This window comes from Pristiophorus japonicus, chromosome 22 (assembly GCF_044704955.1).
Source record: "Pristiophorus japonicus isolate sPriJap1 chromosome 22, sPriJap1.hap1, whole genome shotgun sequence".
NCBI lineage: Eukaryota > Metazoa > Chordata > Chondrichthyes > Pristiophoridae > Pristiophorus > Pristiophorus japonicus.
Genome location: NC_091998.1, coordinates 1062920 through 1082824, shown reverse-complemented (window position 1 = coordinate 1082824; position 19905 = coordinate 1062920). Strand labels below are relative to the sequence as shown.

Genomic DNA, 19905 nt, shown 5'->3' with positions numbered 1-19905 from the left:
TCGGTCCTATATGGCTTATGCCTTATCCTTAGACTGTGTCCCGTGGTTCTGGACTTCCCCAACATCGGGAACATTCTTCCTGCATCTAACCTGTCCAGTCCCGTCAGAATTTTATACGTTTCTATGATATCCCCTCTTATCCTTCTAAACTCCAGTGAATAAAGGCCCAGTCGATCCAGTCTTTCCTCATATGTCAGTCCTGCCATCCCGGGAATCAGTCTGGTGAACCTTCGCTGCACTTCCTCAATAGCAAGAACATCCTTCCTCAGATTAGGAGACCAAAACTGCACACAATGGGCCCAAGTTTCGGCCTCAGTTGCTCCTGATTTTTTGGAGCAACTGGTGTAGAACGGAGTATCTTAGAAATTCAAATTCTCGGCATTTAGTTTGCTCCAGTTCTAGTCAGTTAGAACAGTTTCACTTTGGAACAGAATTTTTTTTTCAAAAGGGGGCGTGTCCAGCCACTTACACCTGTTTTCAAAATTTCGGCAGTGAAAACTTACTCCAAACTAACTTAGAATGGAGTAAGTGAAGATTTTTGTACGCTCGAAAAAACCTTGTCTACACTTTAGAAAATCAGGCGTAGGTTACAAATTAGGCGTCGGGAATGGGGGGGGGAAGGGAAGGGAAGTCAGTAAATTTTACAATCAATCCTTAGTTACACTTATACAAATATTATACAAATAGATCCAACCTGAATAAAAATTTATAAGCAAAGTTAAATAAACCATGTTCCTACCTGTGTGAAACAGCAGCAGCCTTCGAGCTGCTGTGCTTCAGGCAGGCCTTTCATGTTGGAGACAGGCAGCAGTGTGGCGTCAGTGTCTCGACGGCAACCCCAACAGCGGCAGCAAGCAGCCTTCGAGCTGAGCTGCGGTGCTGCAGGTAGGCCTTCATTCTGTTAGTGGCTGGCCGGCAGCCGAAGAATCAACACTGGACGCATGCAGCTTTTCAAGGGGGTTGAGGCCATTCGGCCATGGGATAGCAGTGGCGTCAGTGGCTGGCCGGCAGCTGAAGGATCAACACAGGACACACGCAGCTCTTTAAGGTGCTTAAGGCCATTCGGCCACGCTTTAGGGGCGGCGTCAGTGGCTCGACGGCAGCCGAAGATACAGCAGCAGCCTTCGAGCTGTGAGGGGTACTGAGGCCATTTGTACAGGGAGAGGCAGCCACATAGACAGTTTTATACTTAAATTTGCAGAATGGGTGCTGCATTGTCAACACCACGTATTATGCAATGGTTCGCCATCAATTCACTGCATAGGAGAGAATTGATTAGAGCTCACCGCACCAGGAATGTCGTAGCCCGTAGGTTGATGGGCAGGAGACCTTACCCACGTCGACAATATCGAGCCAGGCGCTCGTACCTGGACATGAGCGAGGCTGATTGTGTGAAAAAGCTGCGTTTTCTAAGAGAAGTTGTCACTGAGATCTGTGATATGGTGAGAGCAGATTTGCAGCCCAGAAGCAGAACGCCAACTGCCCTGTCTGTTGCAGTGAAGGTAACAGCTGCACTTTCTTTCTATGCCTCGGGATTGTTTCAGGCTACAACTGGAGATGTTGTGCCATCTCTCAACATGCAATACATGCCTACATTTACCAGGTCACAGCTGCACTGTATGCGCGAAGGAATGACTTCATCAATTTCCCAATGACTGCACAAACGATCCATGAGAGGGCTGTAGGCTTCTTCAGGATTGCCGGCTTCCCAAAGGTACAGGGCTGCATTGATTGTACCCACATAGCCTTGCGAGCACCTGTGGAGGAATCTGAGCAGTACCGAAATAGGAAAGGTTTCCACTCTATCAATGTGCAGCTCGTGTGTGACGACAAGCAGCACATCATGTCAGTTGATGTGAGATACCCTGGCAGCACCCATGATGCGTTCATCCTACAAGACAGCGTTCTATCTGACATGATTGAGCAGCAGCCAGAAGGGCAGAGCTGGCTACTGGGAGACAAAGGGTACGGCCTGACCACCTGGCTCATGACGCCCCTACGCGTGACACGGACAGAAGCTGACCGTCAATACAACATGGCACACATTGCGACGCGCAGCATCATTGAGAGGACCATTGACATATTGAAACAGCGATTCCGATGCCTGGACCATTCCGGAGGACAGTTGCTATACTCTCCTCAGATGGTCGGTCACTTCACTGTTGTGTGCTGCATGCTTCATAACTTAGCCATCAAGAGGCAGCAGGAGCTGGTAGTGGAACCAGAAGACCTACGTGAGGGTCCAGTGCATGATGATAGTATTACGGAAGAGCAGGATGTGGATGATAACGACGATCAGGAAAGCATGCAAGTGCCTGATGCTGGAGCACGAGGTCGGAGGAGGGCCGTCCATCGTGCCCCTTTAACGATTGCTCGAGCCTTGCGCCAACAGCTCATCCATGAACGCTTCAACTACTGATGCCTGAGGGCTCTGCGACCACTTTTGCGTATGGACATGTTTATTCTTTGCAGTTGTTCCTACGTTGTGTTGTGTTAATGAAACATGAAACAGTTTTAATGAAAAAATATTTTATTGAAAAGTTAACGCCACTCTAATAAAATATTTGTTGTATCAAACTATACTTTTTAATATGACTCTTGAAGATCACTTATAAACTTGTAAAGTTACAAAAGTTACAAAACACTTTCTATGTGAAAAATTTTACACTCTAAGATCACTTACATTTCAAGATCACTTTTTAGATGCAAAATTAAATAATTTACAGAATGTGAGAGCATTTACACTATAAGATCACTTGAAAACCCTGAGATCACTTATATGTTGTTAAGTTACAAAACTTACAAAACAGTTTCATTGTGAAAAATCTTACACTCTGAAGAACACTTAAACTTCAGGATCACTTTTTAGGTGCAAAATTAAATAAGATACAAAACAATGTGAGAGCATTTACACTATAAGATCACTTAAAAACCATAAGATCCCTTATAAGTTGTAAAGTTACAAAACTTACAAAACAATTTCTATTTGAAAAACTCTACTACAGTTACACCAAGAACAAGAACAAAAGCAGCAAAGAAAGGCTGCAACCATGTCTCATCCACATCTCAGTGAATGTTCACTTCCTCATGGGGGTGTCATTTGATTGGCTGGGCTGTGTGCCCTTATTGCAGCAGCTACCTCAACCAGGCCCTCCCTGATGGCCTGTGCCGTCGATTGCACTCCCTCGGACATTCCCTCCCTAAGTTCCCATGTCATTACTGCTATTTCTCCCGTCAGGACCGTCAACTCTTCACTCACTGCACTGACGCCACCGATGAGTGATCAGGTAAGCTCATTGGTCTCCATACCCAATGCCACAACCTGAGTCGCATCTGTTGCACGCTGCATCTCAGGAGAGCGTGTCTCCAATCTCCTTCTCCTCTGCCTGGATCTGCCTCGTGGCACCGCTACACAGGGAGGCACGGGCTGCGACTGTGGGACGCTCTGTGTTCCAGACGGCTGAACTGGAGGGAGAGGCTCGGGCTGGAACAGTGGGATGCTCTGTGTTCCAGACGGCAGTACTCGAGGGAGAGGCTTGGGCTGGAATGGTGGGATGCTCTGTGTTCCAGACGGCAGAACTAGAGGGAGAGGCTCGGGCTGGAACGGTAGGACGCTCTGTGTTGCAGACGGCAGTACTAGAGGGGGAGGCTCGGGCTGGGATGGTGGGGCGCTCGGTGTTCCAGACGACAGCACTCGAGTGCGAGCCATGGGCTGGGATGTTGGACGAATGGGTGTAAACTGCTCCATGATATCAGCAGCAGCACTGGGACCCGAAGCGTCGGAATCAAAACCATAGTAGGTGGAACCAGAATCTATGCGAGAGGGAGGCGCAGGATCGGACGGTAGTGCACTGACTGTAGAATGCTGCATTATACCAGCAGCACCACTGGGACCCGCAACATCGGAAGCGAAAGCATGGAAGGTGGAACCAAGACCTATGCTCGGGGTTGAAACTCTGATGCCCCTTGATGGGGGCTCATAAACATTAAATTGGAAGCTCTCCCCTGCAGACATTTCAGTCATCGCTGCCATCATCCAGTCTGGATCGTCCGCAGCTGGTTGTACTGGTTCTTGTTCTGTACCCTCAGGATCCTCAGGGTTGGCAGCAGCATCATCATCGTCATCATCGTCATCATCATCATCATCATGTTCTGCAAAATGCATCAGAACAGTCAAATGTTTAACAGTAAGGGAGGGGGCCGGATGGGTGGCATGAGTACTCTCACACATAGCAGGTTAGGCAGCAGGTTGATTTAAAGGGCCACGATGCATTTTCAGAACTTACCCTCTTCCTCGCGTGCGGGCCCAGCTTGTGCTGTACTGATTGCTTTACTCCATGTACGACTCATCATCGCAGCTACCCTTTGTTCCAAGGGTGTCAGTGGATGCAGATTGGGCACGCCTCCACCTGTCCGAGTTGCCTCCCTTTTGTTGTGGGCCAATTTCTTCTGCAAAGAGTAAAATATAACTTTTTACAGAGTGTGTCAGTCTGCAAGGTGGGACAGGTTACAATTACGATTGAATTAAAAATGGGAAATATTACTTACACTAACTACTTGACCAAGGTCGTGCCATTTCTTTTTACACTGGCTTCCAGATCTCCTGGTAATCTTCTGCAACTTGGTTCCAGCGTTTCTTCATTTCTTTTGGTGGCACTTTTATGCGACCTCTGTTGCTGGTATCTCGCCCCTGCCATCTCTGCTCAATTACGTTGACTAATATCTCTACTTCCTCATGCAAGAAATTCTTTGTTCTTGGTGGACGTTGATCCATTGCAAAGTTGAATTGGCACTCTTATTTCTCAAAACACACAGTCCTTAATTTGCATGCACCAATGCAGCACCGGTTGTGCAAGTTTAGCAGTGAAAAGCTGAATTCACTGATTTCAGCAGGTGATTTATTCAACAGTGCTGCTAAAAGCACTCCCTCACACACAGAAATATCACAAAAATTAAATTACAAGCCTTTGCAAGGGTACAAGAGACAAATCTTCACTTTTTCTCCAGTCCTTTTAAAAATGGCCGAGTGCCAATGTTTGTTTGACACTGCGCGTGCGCGCACGCTCCAACGCACACGCTCCAATGCGCACGCTCCAACGCGCACGCTCCAACGCACACACGCTCCAACGCACACGCTCCAAAGCGCACACGCTCCAACGCGCACACGCAGGGTTGCCGGCACCACGTTGGCTCATTTAAATTGGACCCACTACTTACAGATTCGGCGCGAGTGTTTGGCTCCGCCCCCCGCTGTGAAGTTGCGCGACGCGCCAAGCTGAGATCGAGCTCCGAGGAGCCGGAGAATATCGAAGTTTTTTTCTAGCGCACTTTTAGGCGCGAAGAACAGGCGTCCAGCTCGGAGGTGCGCCGTTTTCGGCGCGGGCCGAAACTTGGGGCCAATATTTCAGGTGAGGCCTCACCAAGGCCCTGTACAACTGCAGCAAGACCTCCCTGCTCCTGTACTCAAATCCTCTCGCTATGAAGGCCAGCATGCCATTTGTTTTCTTTACTGCCTGCTGTACCTGCATGCCTACCTTCAATGACTGATGTACCATGACACCCAGGTCTCGTTGCACCTCCCCTTTTACTAATCAGTCACCATTCAGATAATAATCTGCCTTCGTGTTTTTGCCACCAAAGTGGATAACCTCACATCTGCCATGCATTTGCCCATTCACCTAACCTGTCCAAGTCCCCCTGCAGCCTCTTAGCATCCTCCTCTCAGCTTGCACTGCCACCCAGCTTAGTGTCATCTGCAAACTTGGAGATATTACATTCAATTCCTTCGTCTAAATCATTAATGTATATTGTAAATAGCTGGGGTCCCAGCACTGAACCCTGCATCACTGCCTGCCATTCTGAAAAGGACCCGTTTATTCCCACTCTTTGCTTTCTGTCTGCCAACCAGTTCTCTATCCACGTCAATACATTACCCCCAGTACCATGTGCTTTGATTTTGCACACTAATCTCTTGTGTAGGACCTTGTCAATAGCCTTTTGAAAGTCCAAATACATCACACCTACTGGTTCTCCTTTATCCACTCTACTAGTTACATCCTCAAAAAATTCTAGAAGATTTGTCAAGCATGATTTCCCTTTCATAAGTCCATGCTGACCTGGACTGATCCTGTCACTGCTTTCCAAATGTGCTGCTATTTCATCTTTAATAATTGATTACAACATTTTCCCCACTACCGATGTCAGGCTAACCGGTCTATAATTGCCCATTTTCTCTCTCCCTCCTTTTTTAAAAAGTGGGGTTACATTAGCTACCCTCCAGTCCATAGGAACTGATCCAGAGTCCATGGAATGTTGGAAAATTACCACCAATGCATCCACTATTTCTAGGGCCACTTCCTTAAGTATTCTGGAATGCAGACTATCAGGCCCTGGGGATTTATCGGCCTTCAGTCCCTTCAATTTTCCTAACACCATTTCCAGACTAATATAGATTTCCCTCAGTTCCCCCTTCTCGCTCGACCCTCGGTCCCCTAGTATTTTCGGGAAGTTATTTGTGTCTTCCTTAGTGAAGGCAGAACCAAAGTATTTGTTCAATTGGTCTGCCATTTCTTTGTTCTCCATTATAAATTCACCTGATTCTGACTGCAAAGGACCTACATTAGTCTTCACTGATCTTTTTCTCTTCACATATTTATAGAAGCTTTTGCAGTCAGTTTTTATGTTCCCTGCCAGCTTACTCTTTCATAATCTATTTTCCCTTTCCTAATTAAACCCTTAGTCCTCCTCTGCTGAATTCTGAATGTCTCCCAGTGCTCAGGTTTGCTTGCTGCACGGCGGGGCAGCCGAGTTTTGGATCACCTCTAGTTTACGTGGGGTAAAATGTGGGAGGCCAGCCAGGAGTGCTTTGGAGCAGTCAGGTCTAGATTTAATAAAGGCATGGATGAGGGTTTCAGCAGCAGATAAGCTGAGGCACGGGTGGAGGCGGGCGATGTTACGGAGGTGGAAATGGGGCTTTTAGTTATTCCGCGGGTATGTGGTCGAAAGCTCATTTCAGGGTCAAAAATAACAGCAATGTTGCGAAGAGTCTGGTTCAGCCTCAGACAGATGCTCGGGAGAAGGGTGAAGTCAGTGGCAAGGGAGTTTGTGGCGGGGACAGAAGACAATGGCTTCGGTCCTCCCAATAATTGGAGAAAATTTCTGCTCATCCAGTACTCGATGTCAGACAAGCAGTCTGACAATCAATAATGCAAGTATTAAATATCTGTAATAAAGGCATAATAAGTAATATCAAGAATGCAAATATTAATGCTATATTACAAATGCTGAATGTTTACATCTGTTCAGCAATTAAGAATACATGTATAATATTGTGTAATTATGTACAGCATGGAATTATGATGAATTTACAGCACAGAAAGAGAACATTTTACCGAACTGGTCCTAACGCTGTTTATGTTCCCCACGAGCCTCCTCCCACCAGTCTACATCGAACCCTATCAACATCTCCTTCTATTCCTTTCCATCTGTGTGTTCATGGAGCTCAGCCATGAATAATCTCTGCCTCTCGCCTCAGCCTCTCTGTGTGGTGGCGAGCTCCACATTCTCACCCCTCTCTGGGTAAAGAAGTTTCTCCCGAATTTCCCCACTGGATTTATCAGTGATGATCTTATATTGGTGGCTCCCGAGATCTCGTCTCGCCCCTAACATCTCCTATACGTTTACCGCCATCACTTTAAAGACCTGCATCAGGTTCCCCCCCTTCAGCCTTCTCCTTACCAGAGAAAAGAGCCCCCACCAGTTCAGTCTTTGCTGAGAGTTATAACCTCGGCCTTTTGGCTAAGATCAAGTGTAGTATCTGTTCTTATCAGTTTAATCCTATGCTTTTTGGAAATAGGAGGTGTGTGGGGGGCCTGACCCATCCACCTCCATGGCACGAACCTGGTATTGCAGTACTTCCAGGAACGGTGCAGTGGCTCTAGGCCTTTTGGCTAAGAGCATTGGCGCAGAGTGATCCTTGATGTGTGCAAGGTGACCTCTGGCATTTGTGATTTGACAAAGAATTGGAAAGATTGGCTACGAATTAAAAAAAAACATCTCAGTTCTGGTATCATCTTGGCAATCCTTCATCGCACCCTCTCCAGTGCCTCGACATCCTTTTTGTGTAATATGGAGACCAAAACTGCGCACAGAAACCATGGAATACCTATCACAAATCCAAAGGTTCTCAATCTGATCAGTAATTAAAAGTATAAATAATAAGAATGTCAGAATTTCACTTTAAACTCCATGTTTGAACCTTCCCACTCAGATTTCCGCCCCTGCCACAGCCCTGAAACTGCCCTGATGCAAGTCACAAACCAGAAGTGCCTTGGGAAGTTTTTCTACATAAAGACATTAAATAAACACAGTGCAGTTTGTTTATAATGAAAATGACTTACTCAGGTAACCCAGAATCAGCAGCAGAGTCCTCATCGTACTGGGGGATATTCTGGAAGTGAACACAAGGAATTATTATTAGAGAGAGTTGGAAGATCAGAGGGAACTTTAAACAGGGAGTTGGACAGGTGGGTATATCAATTTATACACCTCTCTCCCTCACTGGGACACCGACAGACTTTTGATATAAACTCCATATTCCGCCCCACCACAGCCCTCAAACTGCCCGAAGGCATTGCCCGCCACGACTCGGTGACCAGCACTCGCCTCTGAGTCAGTAGGTGGTGGGATCAAGCCCCACTTCAGGGACTCGAGAAATAAATCCAGGCTCACACTCCCAGTGCAGAGGTGAGCCCTCCCTCCCTCCCTCACTGGGACCCTACACACAGAGGTGAGCTCTCCCTCTCTCCCTCACTGGGACCCTACACACAGAGGTGAGCTCTCCCTCTCTCCCTCACTGGGACCCTACACACAGAGGTGAGCTCTCCCTCTCTCCCTCACTGGGACCCTACACACAGAGGTGAGCTCTCCCTCTCTCCCTCACTGGGACCCTACAGAGGTGAGCTCTATCTCTCTCCCTCATTGGGACCCTACAGACAGAGGTGAGCTCGATCTCTCTCCCTCACTGGGACCCTACAGACAGAGGTGAGCTCTTCCTCCCTCCCTCACTGGGACCCTACAGACAGAGGTGAGCTCTCCCTCTCTCCCTCACTGGGACCCTACAGACAGAGGTGAGCTCTTCCTCCCTCCCTCACTGGGACCCTACAGACAGAGGTGAGCTCGATCTCTCTCCCTCACTGGGACCCTACAGACAGAGGTGAGCTCTTCCTCCCTCCCTCACTGGGACCCTACAGACAGAGGTGAGCTCTCCCTCTCTCCCTCACTGGGACCCTACAGACAGAGGTGAGCTCTTCCTCCCTCCCTCACTGGGACCCTACAGACAGAGGTGAGCTCTATCTCTCTCCCTCACTGGGACGCTACAGACAGAGGTGAGCTCTATCTCTCTCCCTCACTGGGACCTAACAGACAGAGGTGAGCTCTCCCTCTCTCCATCTCTGGGACCCTACCGACAGAGGTGAGCTCTATCTCGCCCTCACTGGGTCCCTACAGACAGAGGTGAGCTCTATCTCTCTCCCTCACTGGGACGCTACAGACAGAGGTGAGCTCTATCTCTCTCCCTCACTGGGACCTAACAGACAGTGCTGAGCTCCACCTCCTTACATGTCCTTGATAAACACCAATACCTTGTCTCTAGATCCAGTCGCCCTGTGTAGACCCCCTCCATTACTGGAGGGCCAGTGTCTCACCTCCTGACTCCCCAAAGCCTTTCCACCATCTACAAGGCACAAGTCAGGAGTGTGATGGAACACTCTCCACTTGCCTCGATGAGTGTAGCTCCAAAAACACTGAAAAAGCTCGACCCCTTCCAGGACAAAGCAGCCGCTTGCTCGGCATCCCATCCACCACCTTCAACGTTCACTCTCTCCACCACCTTCAACGTTCACTCCCTCCACCACCTTCAACACTCACTCCCTCCACCACCGGCGCACCGTGGCTGCAGTGTGTACCATCTACAAGATGCACTGCGGCAACTCGCCAAGGCTTCTTCGGCAGCACCTCCCAAACCCGCGACCTCCATCACCTAGAAGGTCAAGGGCAGCAGGCGTATGGGAACACCACCACCTCCACGTTTCTCTCCAAGTCACACACCATCCCAACTTGGAAATATATCGGCCGTTCCTTCATCGTCGCTGGGTCACAATCCGGGAACTCCCTCCCTAACAGCACTGTGGGAGCACCTTCACCACACGGACTGCAGCGGTTTAAGAAGGCGGCTCACCACCACCTTCTCAAGGGGCAATTAGGGATGGGCAATAAATGCCGGCCTTGCCAGAGATACCCACATTCTGGAACGAATTTTAAAAAACAGGGCCCCTGAGCCTGCTCCGCCCTTCAGTAAGATCTTGGCTGATCTTCTACCTCAACTCCACCTTCCCGCACCATCCCCTAATATGTTGGGTCCCTTCGTGCCCAAAGATCGATCAATATCAGCCTTGAATATACTCAACGACTGAAGATCCACAGCCCTCTGGGGTAGAACATTCCAAAGATTCACCACCCCCTGTGAAGACATTTCTCCTCATCTCAGTCCTGATTGTCCAACACCTAGTTCTGGACTCCTCAGCCAGAGGAAACAACCTCTCAGCATTAACCCTGTCAAGTCCTCGAAGAAGTTTATATGTTTCAACGAGATCAAATTTCATTCTTCTAAACTCCAAAGAATATTGGCCCAATCTACTCAATTTCTCAACCCAGGGATCAATCTAGCAAACCTTCATTGCACTCCTTCCAAGGGAAGTATATCCTTCCTTAGTAAGGAGATCGAACAGTGCTCCAGTGTGGTCTCACGAAAGCCCTGTATAATTGGAGCGGGATTTGCTTACTATTATACTCCAACCCCTTTGCAATAAAACCCAACATACCCTTTGCCTTCCCAATTACTTGCTGTACCTGCATGTTAAGTTTCTATGATTCGTGTGCAAGGACCCCCAGATTCCTCTGAATACCAACATTTACAAAAAATATTTTGCTTTTGGTAGGTTCCATAGACTGACCTTGTAGTCTCTAGAAGATTAAACGATTAACTAATTGAGGTGTGTAAGATGATTAAATGAGTTGGGGGTAGGCAGAGAGAAACTGTTTCCTCTCGTGAGGGAGACCAGGACAAGGGAGCAGGAGCTCAGAATTAGAGCCCGGCTGTTCAGAGGTGATGTCAGACAGCACTTCTTCACACAAAGTGGGAATCTGGACCTCTCTATCCCTCGCCATGCTGCTGAGGCTGGGGTTCAATGGAAAATAGTCAAATGTGGGATTGATAGCTTTTTGTTGGGTAAGGAAATAAAAGGTTATGGAACTAGGCAGGTCGATGGGTAAAAGGTACAGATGGGCCATGGTCGAATTGAATGCTGGAGTAAGCTGAAAGGGTTAAGTTGCCCCTTCCTGTTCCCTTGTTTCCGTGTTGCTATGACTCTCAGAATTCTCTCTCTACACTCTACTTTGCATTAGTTGTGAAATGTGCTCCAGTGGCCATTAGCAGAACATATCCGTGCTTCTGACTTGAACAGTGCATTGTTCTCAGTCTCTCAGCATCCTCTGACAAACAACAAGCTCCCACCTTTTTGAAGCCAGGCATTGTCCTACCTGCAACACAGCATGCAACATTCAAATCCGTTAGCCACAGGGATTCAAAAATCAGCCCGACACAGAATAGACAATGGGTCTATAGTCGCTTCGAGTAACTTCCTTGTACACTGGTGCTCACGCACGGGGATTGACAGCTTCGGCAATCTGGGGAGAAAGGAGGTTGTGGAGTTTATTGGGGGCTGGGCCTTTTCACACACACACTGTAACACTGAGCAAGCAGGTGTTACAGAGGGACTGAGACCATTGAGGGAGAGTAGCACAGTGCTCATGTCACTGCACTATTGGTCCAGAGAATGGGAGATCTGGGGACTTGTGTCAAAATTGGGAGAGCTGTCCCACAGACTAGTCAAACCACAGCCTGACACAGTCATACTCACAGAATCACACCTTTCCACCAATGTCCCAGACTCCTCCATCACCATCCCTGGGTACGTCCTGTCCCACCGGCAGGACAGACCCACCAGGGGTGGGGCACAGTGGTATACAGTCAGTACAGTCGGGAGGGAGTGACCCTGGGAGTCCGCAACATTGACTCCAGACCCCACGAAGTCTCATGGCTTCAGGTCAAGCATGGGCAAGGACACCTCCTGCTGATTACCAGCTACAACTGTCAGCCGTGGCTCAGTGGGCAGCACTCGCCTCTGAGTCAGAAGGTTGTGGGTTCAAATCCCACTCCAGGGACTCGAGCACAAAAATCTAGGCTGACACTCCCTGTGCAGTACTGAGGGAGAGCCGCACTGTCGGAGGGGCAGTACTGAGGGAGCGCTGCACTGTCGGAGGGGCAGTACGGAGAGAGCGCCGCACTGTCAGAGGGGCAATACTGAGGGAGCGCCGCACTGTCGGAGGGGCAGTACGGAGAGAGCGCCGCACTGTCGGAGGGGCAATACTGAGAGAGCGCCGCACTGTCAGAGGGGCAGTACTGAGGGAGCGCTGCACTGTCGGAGGGGCAGTACTGAGCGAGAGCAGCACTGTCGGAGGGGTGGTACCGAGGGAGCGCTGCACTGTCGGAGGGGCAGTACTGAGGGAGTGCCTCACTGTCGGAGGGGCAGTACTGAGGGAGCGCCGCACGGTCAGAGGAGCGGCGTACTGTTTGAGGGCAGTACTGAGGGCGTGGCGCACTGTTGAAGGGACAATACTGAGGGAGAGCCGCACTGTCGGAGGGGCAGTACTGAGAGAGAGCCGCACTGTCGGAGGGGCAGTACTGAGGGAGCGCCGCACTGTCAGAGGGGCAGTACTGAGGGAGAGCCGCACTGTCGGAGGGGCAGTACTGAGGGAGAGCCGCACTGTCGGAGGGGCAATACTGAGGGAGAGCCGCACTGTCAGAGGGGCAATACTGAGGGAGAGCCGCACTGTCGGAGGGGCAGTACTGAGAGAGCGCCGCACTGTCGGAGGGGCGGTACTGAGGGAAGGCCACACTGTCGGAGGGACGGTACTGAGGGAGAGCCGCACTGTCGGAGGGGCAGTACTGAGGGAGAGCCTCACTGTCGGAGGGGCTGTACTGAGGGAGAGCCGCACTGTCGGAGGGACGGTACTGAGGGAGAGCCGCACTGTCGGAGGAGCTGTACTGAGGGAGAGCTGCACTGTCGGAGGGGCGGTACTGAGGGAGAGCCGCACTGTCGGAGGGGCAGTACTAAGGGAGAGCCGCACTGTCGGAGGGGCAGTACGGAGAGAGCGCCGCAATGTCGGAGGGGCAATACTGAGGGAGAGCCGCACTGTCGGAGGGGCAATACTGAGGGAGCGCTGCACTGTCAGAGAGGCAGTACTGAGGGAGAGCCGCACTGTCGGAGGGGCAGTACTGAGGGAGCGCCGCACTGTCAGAGTCGCAGTTCTGAGGGAGCGCCGCACTGTCAGAGGGGCAGTACTGAGAGAGAGCCGCACTGTCGGAGGGGCAGTACTGAGGGAGCGCCGCACTGTCAGAGGGGCAGTACTGAGGGAGAGCCGCACTGTCGGAGGGGCAATACTGAGGGAACGCCGCACTGTCGGAGGGACGGTACTGAGGGAGAGCCGCAGTGTCGGAGGGGCGGTACTGAGGGAGAGCCGCACTGTCGGAGGGGCGGTACTGAGGGAGAGCCGCACTGTCGGAGGGGCAGTACTGAGAGAGCGCCGCACTGTCGGAGGGGCGGTACTGAGGGAACGCCGCACTGTCGGAGGGGCAGTACGGAGAGAGCGCCGCACTGTCGGAGGGGCAATACTGAGGGAGCGCCGCACTGTCGGAGGGGCAGTACGGAGAGAGCGCCGCACTGTCGGAGGGGCAATACTGAGGGAGAGCCGCACTGTCGGAGGGGCAATACTGAGGGAGCGCTGCACTGTCAGAGAGGCAGTACTGAGGGAGAGCCGCACTGTCGGAGGGGCAGTACTGAGGGAGCGCCGCACTGTCAGAGGGGCAGTTCTGAGGGAGCGCCGCACTGTCAGAGGGGCAGTACTGAGAGAGAGCCGCACTGTCGGAGGGGCAGTACTGAGGGAGCGCCGCACTGTCAGAGGGGCAGTACTGAGGGAGAGCCGCACTGTCGGAGGGGCAATACTGAGGGAGAGCCGCACTGTCGGAGGGGCAATACTGAGGGAGAGCCGCACTGTTGGAGGGGCAGTACTGAGAGAGCGCCGCACTGTCGGAGGGGCGGTACTGAGGGAACGCCGCACTGTCGGAGGGACGGTACTGAGGGAGAGCCGCAGTGTCGGAGGGGCGGTACTGAGGGAGAGCCGCACTGTCGGAGGGGCGGTACTGAGGGAGAGCCGCACTGTCGGAGGGGCAGTACTGAGAGAGCGCCGCACTGTCGGAGGGGCGGTACTGAGGGAACGCCGCACTGTCGGAGGGGCAGTACGGAGAGAGCGCCGCACTGTCAGAGGGGCAATACTGAGGGAGCGCCGCACTGTCGGAGGGGCAATACTGAGGGAGCGCTGCACTGTCAGAGGGGCAGTACTGAGGGAGAGCCGCACTGTCGGAGGAGCGGTACTGAGGGAGCGCTGCACTGTCGGAGGGGCAGTACTGAGGGAGTGCTGCACTGTCGGAGGGACAGTACTGAGGGAGAGCCGCATTGTCGGAGGGGCAGTACTGAGGGAGCGCCGCACTGTCGGAGGGGCAGTACTGAGGGAGCGCCGCACTGTCGGAGGGGCAGTACTGAGGGAGTGCCTCACTGTCAGAGGGGCAGTACTGAGGGAGCGCCTCACTGTTGGAGAGGCAGTACTGAGGGAGCGCCTCACTGTCGGAGGGGCAGTACTGAGGGAGCATAGAAACATAGGAACATAGAAAATAGGTGCAGGAGGAGGCCATTCTGCCCTTCGAGCCTGCACCACCATTCAATAAGATCATGGCTGATCATTCACCTCAGTACCCCTTTCCTGCTTTCTCTCCATACCCCTTGATCCCTTTGCCGTAAGGGCCACATCTAACTCCCTCTTGAATATATCCAATGAACTGGCATCAACAACTCTCTGCGGCAGGGAATTCCACAGGTTAACAACTCTCTGAGTGAAGAAGTTTCTCCTCATCTTGGTCCTAAATGGGTTACCCCTTATCCTTAGACTGTACCCCTGGTTCTGGACTTCCCCAGCGCTGCACCGCGCTGTCAGAGGAGCAGTACTGAGGAAGCGCCGCACTGTTGGAAGAGCTATGGCGAGAGAGCGGGGCAGTGGGATTAGTTTCAGATTGATCCAGGACGGGGCCTCGGTTTAACACCTCATCTGAAAGACGGCCCCTCTGACAGTGCGGCTCTCCCTCAGTACTGCCCCTCCGACAGTGCGGCTCTCCCTCAGTACTGCCCCTCCGACAGTGCGGTACTCCCTCAGTACTGCCCCTCCAACAGTGAGGCGCTCCCTCAGTACTGCCCCTCCAACAGTGAGGCGCTCCCTCAGTACTGCCCCTCCGACAGTGCGGCGCTCCCTCAGTACTGCCTCTCTGACAGTGAGGGGCTCCCTGTGAGGTGCTGCCCCTCCGACAGTGAGGCGCTCCCTCAGTACTGCCCCTCCGACAGTGAGGCGCTCCCTCAGTACTGACCGTCCGACAGTCAGGGGCTCCCTCAGTACCGCCCCTTCGACAGTGAGGCGCTCCCTCAGTACTGCCCCTCCGACAGTGCTGCGCTCCCTCAGTACTGACCGTCCGACAGTGCGGCGCTCCCTTAGTACCGCCCCTCCGACAGTGCAGCGCTCCCTCAGTACTGCCCCTCCGACAGTGCGGCTCTCCCTCAGTACTGCCCCTCCGACAGTGCGGCTCTCCCTCAGTACTGTCCCTCCGACAGTGCGGCTCTCCCTCAGTACTGACCGTCCGACAGTCAGGGGCTCCCTCAGTACCGCCCCTTCGACAGTGAGGCGCTCCCTCAGTACTGCCCCTCCGACAGTGCTGCGCTCCCTCAGTACTGACCGTCCGACAGTGCGGCGCTCCCTTAGTACCGCCCCTCCGACAGTGCAGCGCTCCCTCAGTACTGCCCCTCCGACAGTGCGGCTCTCCCTCAGTACTGCCCCTCCGACAGTGCGGCTCTCCCTCAGTACTGCCCCTCCGACAGTGCGGCTCTCCCTCAGTACTGACCGTCCGACAGTGAGGCGCTCCCTCAGTACCGCCCCTCCGACAGTGTGGTGCTCCGTCAGTACTGACCGTCCAACAGTGAGGGGCTCCCTGTGAGGTGCTGCCCACTGAGCCATTGCTGACACACTCACACAACCCCCCAAACCCGGATAAACCGCTTGGCACAGGACACCAGGGAACGGCCCGGGGCCCGACGGTGCGGGGACTAACCCTTCACCAGACATTCTCCCCCTCTGCCCCTCGACAGACACCATCTCCCCCCCGGCCTGCGAGCTCAAGGCATAGGGGGGAAAGCTTTGCACTATTTGACTGTGCGAGGCCTCGCTGATCACCGGAGACCCTCCCTCGGACACCTGCCCCACCCTAATGTGCACATTGCGGCACGAGTAGGCGGTTCGGAGTGGAATACCTTGACTGATTTCTCCCTCCTCCAACCCCACCTCCCCGTCCCCCCCCCCTCCAATCTTTACCCAAGGGAGGGGCAACATTAGCTTCCCCTGTCCCTCGGAGAAAGCTGCTAAATTCAGCTACATTTGTTGGACAACTTCGTGATGGAAGGTGGAAGAGCGGTGGGGGTTGGGGGAGGGGGCGGGGGGGGGGAAGAGGGGGTAAATTTGGGCTGTCAGGAGGAGAAATATCCTCGTCACTTCCCCTTTAACAAACTCACATTGAAGTGCAGCCTCAAAAATATCCCTCGACTGCAGGGAATCTGAGGTCACAGATCATCCATGATGGGATTGAAAGGCGGAACAGGCTCGAGAGGCTGAATGGCCCCCTCCTGCTCCTAATGTAACAGGCTCGAGGGGCTGAATGGCCTCCTCCTGTTCCTAATGTAACAGGCTCGAGAGGCTGAATGGCCTCCTCCTGTTCCTAATGTAACAGGCTCGAGGGGCTGAATGGCTTCCCCCTGTTCCTAATGTAACAGGCTCGAGGGGCTGAATGGCCCCCTCCTGTTCCTAATGTAACAGGTTAGAGAGGCTTAATGGCCTCCTCCTGTTCCTAATGTAACAGGCTCAAGGGGCTGAATGGCCTCCTCCTGTCCCTAATGTAACAGGCTCGAGGGGCTGAATGGCCTCCTCCTGTTCCTAATGTAACAGGCTCGAGGGGCTGAATGGTCTCCTCCTGTTCCTACTGTAACAGGCTCGAGAGGCTGAATGGCCTCCTCCTGTTCCTAATGTAACAGGCTCGAGAGGCTGAATGGCCTCCTCCTGTTCCTAATGTAACAGGCTCAAGGGGCTGAACGGCCTCCTCCTGTTCCTAATGTAACAGGCTCGAGGGGCTGAATGGCCTCCTCCTGTCCCTAATGTAACAGGCTCGAGGGGCTGAATGGCCTCCTCCTGTTCCTAATGTAACAGGCTCGAGGGGCTGAATGGTCTCCTCCTGTTCCTACTGTAACAGGCTCGAGAGGCTGAATGGCCTCCTCCTGTTCCTAATGTAACAGGCTCGAGAGGCTGAATGGCCTCCTCCTGTTCCTAATGTAACAGGCTCGAGGGGCTGAAAGGCCTCCTCCTGTTCCTAATGTAACAGGCTCAAGGGGCTGAATGGCCACCTCCTGTTCCTAATGTAACAGGCTCGAGGGGCTGAATGGCCTCCTCCTGTCCCTAATGTAACAGGCTCGAGAGGCTTAATGGCCTCCTCCTGTTCCTAATGTAACAGGCTCGAGGGGCTGAATGGCCTCCTCCTGTTCCTAATGTAACAGGCTCGAGGGGCTGAACGGCCTCCTTCTGTTCCTAATGTAACAGGCTCGAGGGGCTGAACGGCCTCCTCCTGTTCCTAATGTAACAGGCTCGAGGGGCTGAACGGCCTCCTCCTGTTCCTAATGTAACAGGCTCGAGGGGCTGAATGGCCTCCTCTTGTCCCTAATGTAACAGGCTCGAGAGGCTGAATGGCCTCCTCCTGTTCCTAATGTAACAGGCTCGAGGGGCTGAATGGCTTCCTCCTGTTCCTAATGTAACAGGCTCGAGGGGCTGAACGGCCTCCTCCTGTTCCTAATGTAACAGGCTCGAGGGGCTGAATGGCCTCCTCCTGTCCCTAATGTAACAGGCTCGAGAGGCTTAATGGCCTCCTCCTGTTCCTAATGTAACAGGCTCGAGGGGCTGAATGGCCTCCTCCTGTTCCTAATGTAACAGGCTCGAGGGGCTGAACGGCCTCCTCCTGTCCCTAATGTAACAGGCTCGAGAGGCTTAATGGCCTCCTCCTGTTCCTAATGTAACAGGCTCGAGGGGCTGAATGGCCTCCTCCTGTTCCTAATGTAACAGGCTGCTGGGGCTGAATGGCCTCCTGTTCCTAATGTAACAGGCTCGAGGGGCTGAATGGCCTCCTCCTGTTCCTGTGTAACAGGCTCGAGAGGCTGAATGGCCTCCTCCTGTTCCTAATGTAACAGGCTCGAGGGGCTGAACGGCCTCCTGCTGTCCCTAATGTAACAGACTCGAGGGGCTGAATGGCCTCCTGCTGTTCCTAATGTAACAGGCTCGAGGGGCTGAACGGCCTCCTCCTGTTCCTAATGTAACAGACTCGAGGGGCTGAACGGCCTCCTCCTGTTCCTAATGTAACAGACTCGAGGGGCTGAACGGCCTCCTCCTGTTCCTAATGTAACAGGCTCGAGAGGCTGAATGGCCTCCTCCTGTTCCTAATGTAACAGGCTCGAGGGGCTGAATGGCCTCCTCCTGTTCCTAATGTAACAGGCTCGAGGGGCTGAAAGGCCTCCTCCTGTTCCTAATGTAACAGGCTCGAGGGGCTGAATGGCCTCCTCCTGTTCCTAATGTAACAGGCTCGAGGGGCTGAATGGCCTCCTCCTGTTCCTAATGTAACAGGCTCGAGGGGCTGAAAGGCCTCCTCCTGTTCCTAATGTAACAGGCTCGAGGGGCTGAAAGGCCTCCTCCTGTTCCTAATGTAACAGGCTCGAGGGGCTGAACGGCCTCCTCCTGTTCCTAATGTAACAGGTTCGAGGGGCTGAATGGCCTCCTCCTGTTCCTAATGTAACAGGCTCGAGGGGCTGAAAGGCCTCCTCCTGTTCCTAATGTAACAGGCTCGAGGGGCTGAACGGCCTCCTCCTGTACCTAATGTAACAGGCCCGAGGGGCTGAATGGGCTCCTCCTGTTCCTATGTTACTTCTATAGAACAGTCTGTCATCACTCTGTAATTCAGAATTCAGGCTCCGTTTGATTGTGTAGGCCCCGCGACCCCCGACCCTGTAAAACCTCTGTCCGAATAATTGGCATTGCTGAGAAATAAAACTCACTGCATCGATCAAAGCCTCTTATCCAAGTTTTCGTCCTCTCAGGGACACAGTCTGTCTCTCTGTGTCCTTTCTCTCTCTCTCTTTCTGTCCCTCCTTCTCTCTCTCTCTCTCTCCCTCCCTCCCTCTCTCTGCCTCTCTCTCTCTGTCCCTCCCTCTCTCTCTTTTTCCCTCCCTCCCTCTCTCTGTCTCTCTCTCTCTCTGTCCATCCCTCTCTCTCTCTGTCCCTCCCTCCCTCTCTGTCCCTCCCTCTCTCTCTCTCTCTCTCTCTGTCCCTCCCTCTCTCTCTCTCTCTCCCTCCCTCCCTCCCTCTCTCTCTGTCTCAATGGATTTAGGAATGAGCTGTAATACAGGGAGACACCAGGAGGGGGAGTGAGATATTTGTTGAATGGTGAGAGATTGGAAAATATTGGTGTTCGGAGGGACCTGGATGTACTTGTACACCAATCACAGAAAGTTAACATGCAGGTACAGCAAGCCATCATCATAGGCAGTCCCTCAGTATTGAGGAAGACTTCCTTCCACTCCAAAAGTGAGTTCTCAGGTGACT

At 52.7% G+C, this 19905-nt stretch overlaps 1 long non-coding RNA gene and 1 pseudogene across 1 annotated transcript in view; one reads left to right on the top strand and one right to left on the bottom strand.

Moving 5' to 3' along the window:
• LOC139234579 (uncharacterized) overlaps nt 1-19456 on the bottom strand; it is a 55670-nt gene extending 36214 nt beyond the window's left edge. Inside the window, exons 1-3 of the long non-coding RNA XR_011588319.1 lie at nt 19359-19456; nt 11599-11745; nt 8400-8449 (exon numbers count right to left, since the gene is read on the bottom strand). This is a non-coding gene — a long non-coding RNA (uncharacterized lncRNA). The remainder of the gene's footprint in view (nt 1-8399; nt 8450-11598; nt 11746-19358) is intronic.
• Nucleotides 7778-7936, top strand: LOC139235238 (U2 spliceosomal RNA; annotated as a pseudogene).
• Nucleotides 19457-19905: the final 449 nt, after the last annotated feature.